The sequence below is a fragment of the Cynoglossus semilaevis genome, chromosome 5 (assembly GCF_000523025.1).
Source record: "Cynoglossus semilaevis isolate Cse_v1.0 chromosome 5, Cse_v1.0, whole genome shotgun sequence".
Lineage (NCBI taxonomy): Eukaryota > Metazoa > Chordata > Actinopteri > Pleuronectiformes > Cynoglossidae > Cynoglossus > Cynoglossus semilaevis.
This window is the reverse complement of record NC_024311.1, coordinates 15,452,630-15,462,681: the sequence shown is the minus strand read 5'-3', so window position 1 is coordinate 15,462,681 and position 10,052 is coordinate 15,452,630. Positions and strand designations below refer to the sequence as shown.

Sequence of the window (10,052 nt, the reverse complement as noted above, 5' to 3'; positions counted from 1 at the left end):
TTGACAGTCATGTGCTAAGGGAGGGACAGCAGTTTTGTCACAGGCAATTTTCCTGGGGCCACGACGAGTTCCAAATGTTAAAATATCCATTAACCCTGGCGATCCTCAGGAGCTGCATTGGCAGTACGTTAATGTGTCTTAACAATAAAATGGATAAAAAAAATAGAGGTCAGCTGTCACGAATGAGTGCGGTCGCATAGAGTGCTTTTGGTTACTAGGCCGTTCGTCAGAGTGTGTTAGCGGCGGCGGCGAGACGGACGCTCAGACGAGTCACCTCGGCCATCGGCCTAAGGAGACCTTTAGAATCCCACGAGGACCACCGAGCAACTGGAGGGCTACCGTTCCTCACCCATTACACGGAGAGCTGATCAGATACGGGTCAACCATGCAGCCTTTTGCCTAATTCTGCCGTTGCTCCAGTACGCCCCCCCATACCCCCAGAGATGCCATTCTAGCTCCCCATGTGACTGACAAGAACATGTACATGTATCATTTTTCGTGACAATGACTGAAGTCCATTACATATTTTCTATCCTACATGTTTTACTTAAAGAAAAGCTGCCTTTATGGTTGTAATGCTTTCAAACCTAATGATATCAGTTTCCAGGTCAACGATTTTTCTTTTTTTTTTTTCCTCCTCCAGAATAAGACCCTGACCCTGTTCAACACAACCCCACCTGCACACCACAGCTTTACACTCCATTACGCGGAGCTGTTGAATGAATGAATCTAACTACTGCAATGTATTCTAAATATTTTCCTTAATAAAATGTCAGAGTTTAACATTGTGCCGTGCTGCTGATGTGAGGCGATAAAACCAAAGTGTTTGTGTATTTGTGTGCACCGAGGGTGACATTTTCAGGAACACCAGCTGGAAGCAAATGTCACTTTTCTGCTGCATCGAAATGAAATGTGACAGATGAGAGAAGTGGCAGATAGATAATCATATGGTGTCATAAAATCCTGGCCAATCATCAGTCTCTTGGTTCTGTCCCAAACAGATATCTACACTGTTCTGCTTTTTCAGCCACACATATCTGAGTCTGACAGGGTACTGTGCTGTGTACATCACAGATACATGTTGTAACAATATATAAGACAAGATTCAGACAGTGACCAAAAAAAAAGAAAAAAGAAAAGTAGTGCAGCTTTGTTGCACAAAACAAAACAATTCCAAAACCTCTGCCACCGTCTCAGGAAGAAATATAATTAATCTTAAAATTATATTTGATGGATGTAAGTAATAAAACATGCAACTTAAAATATTCATTTTCCATTGAGTGAATCTTTAAGTTTGAAATGCCTCAAACATCTTACAGAAAGATTTACCATCAAATTATTTCCCTAAACACGATTCCTGGGAGATTATGATGGAGCAAGTTTTTTTACACTTGATGATGCTTCTAAATACATTTTATATCGTATGTATTAAGATATATTATACGCAGCATAAGTCTGGATTAAAAGTTGCTGCATAAAAGCACACTGCATGGACACAGTTTTATTCTAACGTCTAATCCAATTAGGTATTTTCGAGAGTCTGTTTTCCACACAGACGGCCTGGATGTCATTCCAGTTGCTGGTCATCAAACTCAAGCCGCCGCACGCCAGTTTCAATCCCCAATAAACAGGAGAGATTTCATTACAAAGGGCATTCAGCCCAAAACTTTCTCAAATACAGCAATATAAACTCTCTGTTATTGCCATGCCTGAAGTTTGGGTTAAAGGCCACAGGAAGCAGACATTCTTAATTTAACATGTCCTTTTTCAAAGTCATCCTTTATAACATCGTGAAAAAAACAGCGTTGAAGTACAGTTTGTCTTTACACCAGATAACAGGGACTCAAACAGACTGTTGTTGCCTTTCAAAGTCAATAGGGGACAGCAGAGTCATCCCTGAAGAGCCATACAAACAAGATGCCATGGACATTGGACACCAGACCCTACCGTAGGACTGGTCCAACGCTCAGAATATTCAATTCTACAAAGCACCGAAAGCCTCCCACAAACAAACTGCACGTCTGCATGTTGCAAATTCCCCAGGTGGACTATGTACCCACAATCCTTTGCACATGCATCCTCAGAAGGAGGAATTTCCTCAATGATATATTAGCACACAAGCGAGTCTGACTTCTGCATTTCCACAATGGCAAACAGGGCTCTTGCTTGCTGGAGCAAGAGTTTGAAAAAAAGAAAAAAAAAGAAAACAACATTAGATTTCTCTTACAAAAATCCCAGCCTTCAAGGACCAGATATATGGACTTTTTCAAATCAAAACAATAGGAAGAATTAGCACCTCCACAGTGTTCATTCATTCTAATTAATTAATTATGTCAATGCAGGTGGAGATGAGGGTTTAGCATAAAGTTGTTGGTGGGATTTTTCTCAACTTGTGTGTTTTGTGAACAAAAGAAAACAAACTTAAAGTTCACTCCGTGATCTATTAAAACCTCTCATTTACAACACGGCTCTAAGAATCTGAAACTGGGTCAGGAGGTGAACAACCTTCACTGTTTGACAACACAACCCTTCTGACTCTACGGAAGTCCCCAAAAAAGGTAGAGTCAACGTTTTAACAGATATTTCATTGACATTAATGCACGCAGCTTTTATCCAAACTAGCGTCTTAGACATACAGGATCAAGGACATGGTTCCACTGGGCTCAAACCCAGTGAAACCACGTTCACTTTCATTAGGACTACGTGCATAATCAGCCAGATTAAATAATTCAATTCAAATTGATCGATACCATCATGGCACATCATGAAACAGACCAGCCACAGACATACTGACTATAAAATCTTAATATAATTACGGTATAACATTCTGCGTCCTTATTATGAAGGTCCAAAGTACAAACAGTCAACATAAGAGAGAAGAGGTTCACAAGATGGTTGCAGGACCTGCTATGGTGTCTGGTTTGGAAGCTGGTGTAGACACTGACCAGTGCAGCACTGGATTTAATGAATGTACTGGATACACACAGTAAACACAGAACACTACAAAAGAGGAGGCAACCATGATGAGAAAAGACCTCTGCAATGAACTGATGGTCTCAATATTGTGAGGCAGAAAATTGCTAACTTTACAATTGGCGAGAATTATGCAAAGCTTTTACGAGTCTTCGGAGAGACTTAAAAGTATTACAGATTATTTTGTGTGAAGTATACGTGTTCAATTGGGCGGATATAAGCCAGTGATTAAAACGATGTCTGGGTTGTCAGGTTGCAAGAAATCCCCTCGACTTGTTTTTATCCTCCTACAGCTTCTCTTTAATCTGGAGGATCACTCTGAGGCATCTTCTGTCTGGGCAGACAGTAGACGCCTCACTTTGTTTTTCTGTCTTTTTTTCTTACATTATTATCATTTTTTTTTTATATCCTCCAATTAGTTTTAATTTAAAAATGTCACTACAATGGAATAACATACACGTGCACGTTAAAAACTTAAAAGTGGAGCTGTCAGTTTCCATGACTCCTGAATCATCTACACTTCTCACCGGAGAACACCAGCTTTAGTGACAGCCAAATTGAGAACACGACCTGCAGGAACTTTTTTTTTGCATTGGAGGCAGAAAAACTGCAGGTGGAGCAGGAAACACTAAGAGTGGCTGCTCTCCAACACTGGTGATGGTGCAGCGGTGGAAAATCCTGTGGTATTTACACCCTCCTCACACTCGTCACCCAACAAGCAAAACCACTCTGACCATGACATGGTTCCACATTCACACTCACACTCACACCCCTGAGGAGCTGCCGCTCTGGTACCTGAGCAAACACTACTGACAATAATGACTATCTGAATATTAATTACAGACCGTACTGTGACCCTGTGACCGATCTAACTGTGCTCATATAACATAACTTTTTTATTTATTTGTTGTTGTTTTTTTTTGGTCGAGTTGTATCATTATTTGAAAAACAATTTCCTGAACTTGAAGTAGAGCAATTCCAAACGATGGGTCAGACTCACCAAAGTGGGTCAAAAAGATATTTTAAGTGGGTCAGATATGTGCGTTGGGAAGAAAGACTATAATAAAGATGTGTATATTTATATTATTCCTTTTTAAATGTTTACTTTATTTTTCTCTAAATGTTTAAAAACACATACACACCCTGGTTATATTTATTTCATCGAATATTATGTTTCTATGTTATTATTTAAATGTTTACTTTATTTTTCTCTAAATTGTTAAAAACACATACACACCCTGGTTATTGGGGTGGTTGATATTTATTTCATCGAATATTAATGTTTTCCTATTTAAAACTTCCGTGTGCCTCTAAGATAAGTTTTATCTTTTATTTTATCAGTTTAAAGTCTATTAGAACTTTTTGTCCCCTTTACTTTGTGGTAGGTGTTAAAAAAATAAAAATTTAAAAAAATAAAAACTTTGCGACAACACTACATAGCTGCATTTTTGTCCCATGGCAAACTGTCACTAAATAAGAACTGTAAAACCCCGCCAGCTAACCGAGGATCCAAGTCACTTCCAGTCCCGTGCAGAAGTCCTGCAGTGTAATTAGTCCACTCTGCAGTGAAGTGTTTAAATACCTGCTTTGTCGATCCAGCTCCTGCTCAGTCTGGTTAGGTTTTGTCCTCCTTTTTTTTAAATCTCCTTTCCGTCTCCTAATGTCGCTTCATCCTCCAGACGCGCCGCGCACCGCACCGCACCCACGGCACCGCGCTCCGCTCCGGGGAAACTTCCAGTCCCAAAGTGTGGATGTGTGCTGCTGACGGAGAGGAAAGGAGAGCAACGATGGAGCAGCAGCAGAAGGAGGAGGAGAAAGGGAGAGGCAGAGGGAGGACGGAGAGAGATAGAAAGAGAGAGAGAGGGGGAGACAAGTGGAAACCTGATCTTCCTCCCGCAGAAGAACCGACACTCAATACCAGGCGGCAGACAGTCAGCGGAGAGCGCAGCGACAGAGGGAGGGGCGAGAGGAGCAGGAGGAGGAGCCGACTCCACCAGGACAGGTGTATGCAGTTACTTATTCTGCAACTTAAACCTAAAAAAAAAAAGAAAAGAAAAGAAAAAAAAAGTATGTACTTAAAAGTATCACAAGATTTAAAAACGAAGGAGTAACAGAATCAATATTTGGAAAACAGAAAAGAAAAAAATATATATATTAAAGGTCATAGTGTAGCGGTTAGCACGCCTGCCTCAAAAGCACAGAACAGATGGTGCTGTGTTCGATTCCTAAAAGACCCACATACCCATTGGTGCCTCCAATCAATAAAATGGGGTCAATAAAGTTCAAATTATTGTTATTATTATTATTATTATAAAGCTACAATCTACCATTCAACTGCTCCAGTCCAGTTGAACACTTTGGATAGGAGTCATGTGACCTACATTACCACAGCCTAATATTCAGTTTTCCAGCAAGTTATGCAGCAAACAATAAAAACAATAATATGAGGTGATTTGCACCAAATTACATTACCAGTGGAACACTGCAAGATTACAATTTCAAATTTTTAAAGGAACGCTGCAATAAGATGTTAGATTTCACACTCAAATCATGTTGTTCATTCTGGTGGAACTCATGTTTGTTAGGTTATGCCCGCATTTGTCACAACAAAAAATGTTTTTACCAAGAAAAACATGGCAAGTTAAAATAAACAAGCCTCCGTGGCCCCCATTGGTCAGTTGTTGTGTAAATAATATGAATACATGTCTACAGATAGTAAATATATTCATTGCTCTATCACACTCATCCTCCCACGTGCCTCTGACAGACGCCGTTTCTCCCTTTCTCCCCGCCTCGCTCTCTAACCTTCACTTCCCAGAGTGCAGAGTGTATGTTTCCTAAATATCCAGAGTCCAGAGAGCCCCGGCAAATAAACTGTCCATTACCATGACAACCGCACTGCAAGCTGGGATAGGATGATGTTGATCATGGCAACACTCGCTTGTAGCCAAACCAACAGCCCGAATCTACCCCCTCAAGGGGTAATGGAGTGGGGGTGTCAGCAAGCTGGTACACAGGGGTTGAGAAACACAAAAAGACTTTTTTTTCCCTTTGTGTTCTTATTGACAAATCCACTGACAGTCGCTCAGCAGCAGCTACTGGGATCAATACAGTGATTTAGAGATGACATCCAAAAGCACTTGTACCATTTTATGGTCTCCATTCACTGTCAAACAAGCCAATATAAAACAAAACACAGCAATACCAGGCTGAGGGTATTGTGATGACGTTGAAATGTCCATCACTTTATTGAAGTGTTGAAAAAAAATTCTGGTTGAGGTCACTTCAATTAGACTCCAAGGTAGACTTCAAGGTTAAAAAAAATACATTTTTAAATCTGTGGAATGATTTTTGTAGATTGACAGGCAACAGAATAAATGTCTCACTCTTCCACTGTATTGATCCCCACAATTATGTCTGGTCTAAGAGACTGGAGTCGTTTATGAAGAGGTTGATTGACCAAGCCTCTTCTTACGGCAGCTCTCTTCAGAACTCACCAGACCAAATCAATTGACTCCATCCATGCCTTCATCACTGTTGCCTCCACCACCTTCATGTCCTTCTCCACTTTGCCAGTGAACCTTTGCTGCCTGCTCCCCTTAATATTAGTTATTTTTTTTCAGCAGATCACAACACATAACATTTTTTTTCTCCCCGCTTTTTACAGAGAAAATGAAGCACAGCAAAAACCTCTTCATATCCAACTTTCTCAACCATATCTGGATCACATTTTAAATGATCATTTCTACTCCTGTCCACCTCACACTCCTTCACCTTTCGCTCCGCCTGCAGTCTTTTCAAAGTGCAACTTTCTTCACACCATAGTTCATTTATCGTAGTTCATAGTTCACACTACTGTTAACACTGCCTTCAACCACAATCCATTCTTCTTACAACTTTGCCTATTTGGTCCAGAAGGAGTTAATTTCTCGCTACACTTCAGGGTGAAAAAGTGGAAAAAACAAAACTATTAACATGAATTAAAATGAAATATAATTACTATGCTGGTGCCTAACTTTTGTGAAAAATTACCTAACTGTCAAGTCATTAGTTACTCACCTATAAATAGACATTCTTCCCCACTTTGAATTGAGCTGTTAGCAGACTTTAAAAACTTACAGGTAGGAGAAAAGTTTTGTGAATCATACGAATTAAGGTGAACTTAAAAATGAGTCAGACTTTCTCTGTAATGTGCTTGAGAAACAACACTGAGGACATTTCTTTTTTCTTTTTTTTTTGTCACGGTAACATTTTCATCAGGGTTTTATTTTTAAATATGTACTTATGATGACTTGTGGTTACCTTAAGCTATATGTCAACATATTTATATTTCCTGTCCACACATAGGTGTCGACATGTTCACATTTTCAGAGAAAAAAACAGTTTGTGTTTAAGAGGGGTTCAATCTAGCTATAAAACGTACAATATGCTGATGTTATTCTCCTTGCTATGTATGCAGGAACCATAATGCTAGCCCCGTTTTAGCTACTTCCATGGCTACTTCCGGTGGGATGTACCAATGTACCAGTATAAAAATAAGAATTTTAACAAAGTATGTTGTAAAATGGTACTTTGTTGACCTGACATTATCCCCATTGAATATTATCATAACAAATACTTCCTGAAATTATTTGTTAATGAATAAATCATATTAAAAACAAATATGGTTAAGAAGGGCTGGGTTTCCAGACACGTAGAGAGCTGAGTGGTAGCATAAAATTAGCATACGGTTAAAATATGCCTACTAGTTTAAATATTAGTTTACATACAAAGTAATATCCAGTTTTTTATTTAATGTTAGTCTTTTGGCCAAATTGCGAATTAGCTTTAGCGACAATTTAGTATTAACTGTATTTTTTAATAATAATCGCGAAACATACTTTTCAACTTACTTTTCTTGGAAAAAATAATGACATGCATATAAATGACGTTGCAAATTTGTCGCGCTATTTTTCTCACTGTCTTTCCAAGCGGTTAATTTAGTTTCTTGTTTTCGTGGACGTTAAAAGTGAAATACCTTGAAGTGTATCTTTCCTACCGGAAACGTGCCAGATACGCCTTTTCCCGGGTGACCGCTGTACTTCCGCCCCCTGGCTTCCTGTCTCCCCTCTATTTATTCGACTACCTGTGTGGCGCGTAGTATGATTGGATGTTCGTTTAGATGTCCCGCCTCCAACTTAGCATTGATTGGCTCTCTCTTTTCAAATCACCGGTTTATTCGGCGCTGATTGGACGGACGTTCTGTAGTAATTTGTTTTTTGTTGTCTTGCTTTTAATTAATGACTATGGTTTTTTAACGTCATTTAGCCCCACAGAACGTCCCTGATTAGTTTTGTTGCAGCTTGTTTAGTTGTTTCTTTGCAGTATTGTAGTGCATTTTAGAGAATAATGTAGTTGACTAACGTGATGCATTTGGGGACTCCAGGAAAATCCAGGGCTTGAATGCAGTTGAACTTTCTTTTGTTCAGAGACCTCTGCTGCCCAAATTTTCACCTAACCCAGAGACATTAAATTTCATTCTGCTAACAGAGACAGATTGACTCACACAGGAGGAAAGGTCGAGGCCTTTAAAGAACCAAGGGAGACAAGGTAAATCCTGTCTGTTAAGTAGAGCTTCATCACTATAGCAATGACCTTTAGAGGAAGACATTGCAAAGTTACTCACAACGTTGGATAAGAATATATATATATAGAAACATTAGTGAGGACATAAGAGAACACAAGGAAGGATAAAAGAAACAATGTTGAAGAAATGATTTTCAAAATACTCTGCTGTTTCAGGAAGAGGAGGAGGAGAAGAAAAAAAAACAGAAATCATCCTGCTTCACCCCCGGCGGCAGCTGCTTTTTGAAGATCTCAGAGTTGTTTCACTGCAGCTTCACTCCATGCTTCATTGTTAGATTATTATTTTTTGCTTGTTATCTTTAAATAATAGGATTGCATTTTGCTGTTGATGTTGTTGTTGTTATTGGAGGTTATTTTGTCTGTTTGAAGGAATTCCTGCAGGACAACGAATAAAGTCGGAGCTGACTCTTGATGCGAGGCTGAAGTAAAGTAATTAAGGGAATAATCTCCACCCTGTGTACTGCCTTTGCTCGCTCACTTATTCTTCCTCTGTACGCCTTCACAGAGATGTAAATAAACAGTTAAGATGTGGAATGTGAGATTAGCGAAGCTTCCTTGCGCGTTTTCTGTTCCTCATACCAAAACAACCGTGCCCTTTACTTTGTCTTATCACTCTCGCTCCATGAGCTTCTCCCCGGTTTCCTGTTGTGCTCTTTGAACTGTCAGGAATAATTTAATAAATTTCCCTCTGTCCTAATGTCATATTTACACCAAGACTCCTCCGATAAGCACGGTCAGAAAAATCTTCAAAAATCAATAAAGTTATTAATTATTTATCTGTTTCAAGTCTACACTATATATACATGTAATTAAAAATACTTAATAATATTGTATTCTTATCACATTCCTTATTAAAGGGTTTATGGTAAAAATTGTCCAATACTGTGCATAATACGTGTGTGTGTCCAAAGATTGATGAAGAGATTTTATTCTTAGAGTTATCTCATTACATTTTTATTCTCATTTAATCCTGCTGTCAGTTTGCCCGAGATAATTAAGTATTCCTGCTCTAATCCGATCCAAATTCCTTAACTCAGTAAATTCTAGTCGGCTAAATGTATCTCAGCTGAAAGTTCCTTAAAAGTGTCACTATTTTCTCATAACGTATTTTTTACTAACCTCAGTATTCTTTGACCTTTTTTTTACTAACCTCAGTATTCTTTGACTTAAAAGTATTCGATATCAATCTGACCAGTCCTTGCTAAGCCCTGTATCTTCCACTGTTCATTGTTTTCCAAACACTTGCTCATTACCACTCATTAATGTAATTATTCATCACCCAACCTCAGTATTCCTTACTGACCTCAGAATTCCACAGCATAGCTCAGTTTTCCATGCTATCTCAAGACATTATTTACGTGTGTTCTTGGTTTATCTCAGTATATTGTCTGAGTCTCAGTATTCCACCAGTCTTATCAGTATTCCACACTTCATTCTTCATGTATTCCTAATCA

The 10,052-nt window shown here is 39.0% G+C and overlaps 1 protein-coding gene across 1 annotated transcript in view; it reads right to left on the bottom strand.

The window, feature by feature from the left end:
• Positions 1-8,071, bottom strand: part of shank2b (SH3 and multiple ankyrin repeat domains 2b) — a 129,218-nt gene extending 121,147 nt beyond the window's left edge. Inside the window, exons 1-2 of the mRNA XM_025055876.1 lie at positions 8,012-8,071; positions 4,556-5,007 (exon numbers count right to left, since the gene is read on the bottom strand). The gene's annotated coding sequence lies outside the window, so the exon portion shown is untranslated. The remainder of the gene's footprint in view (positions 1-4,555; positions 5,008-8,011) is intronic.
• Positions 8,072-10,052: the final 1,981 nt, after the last annotated feature.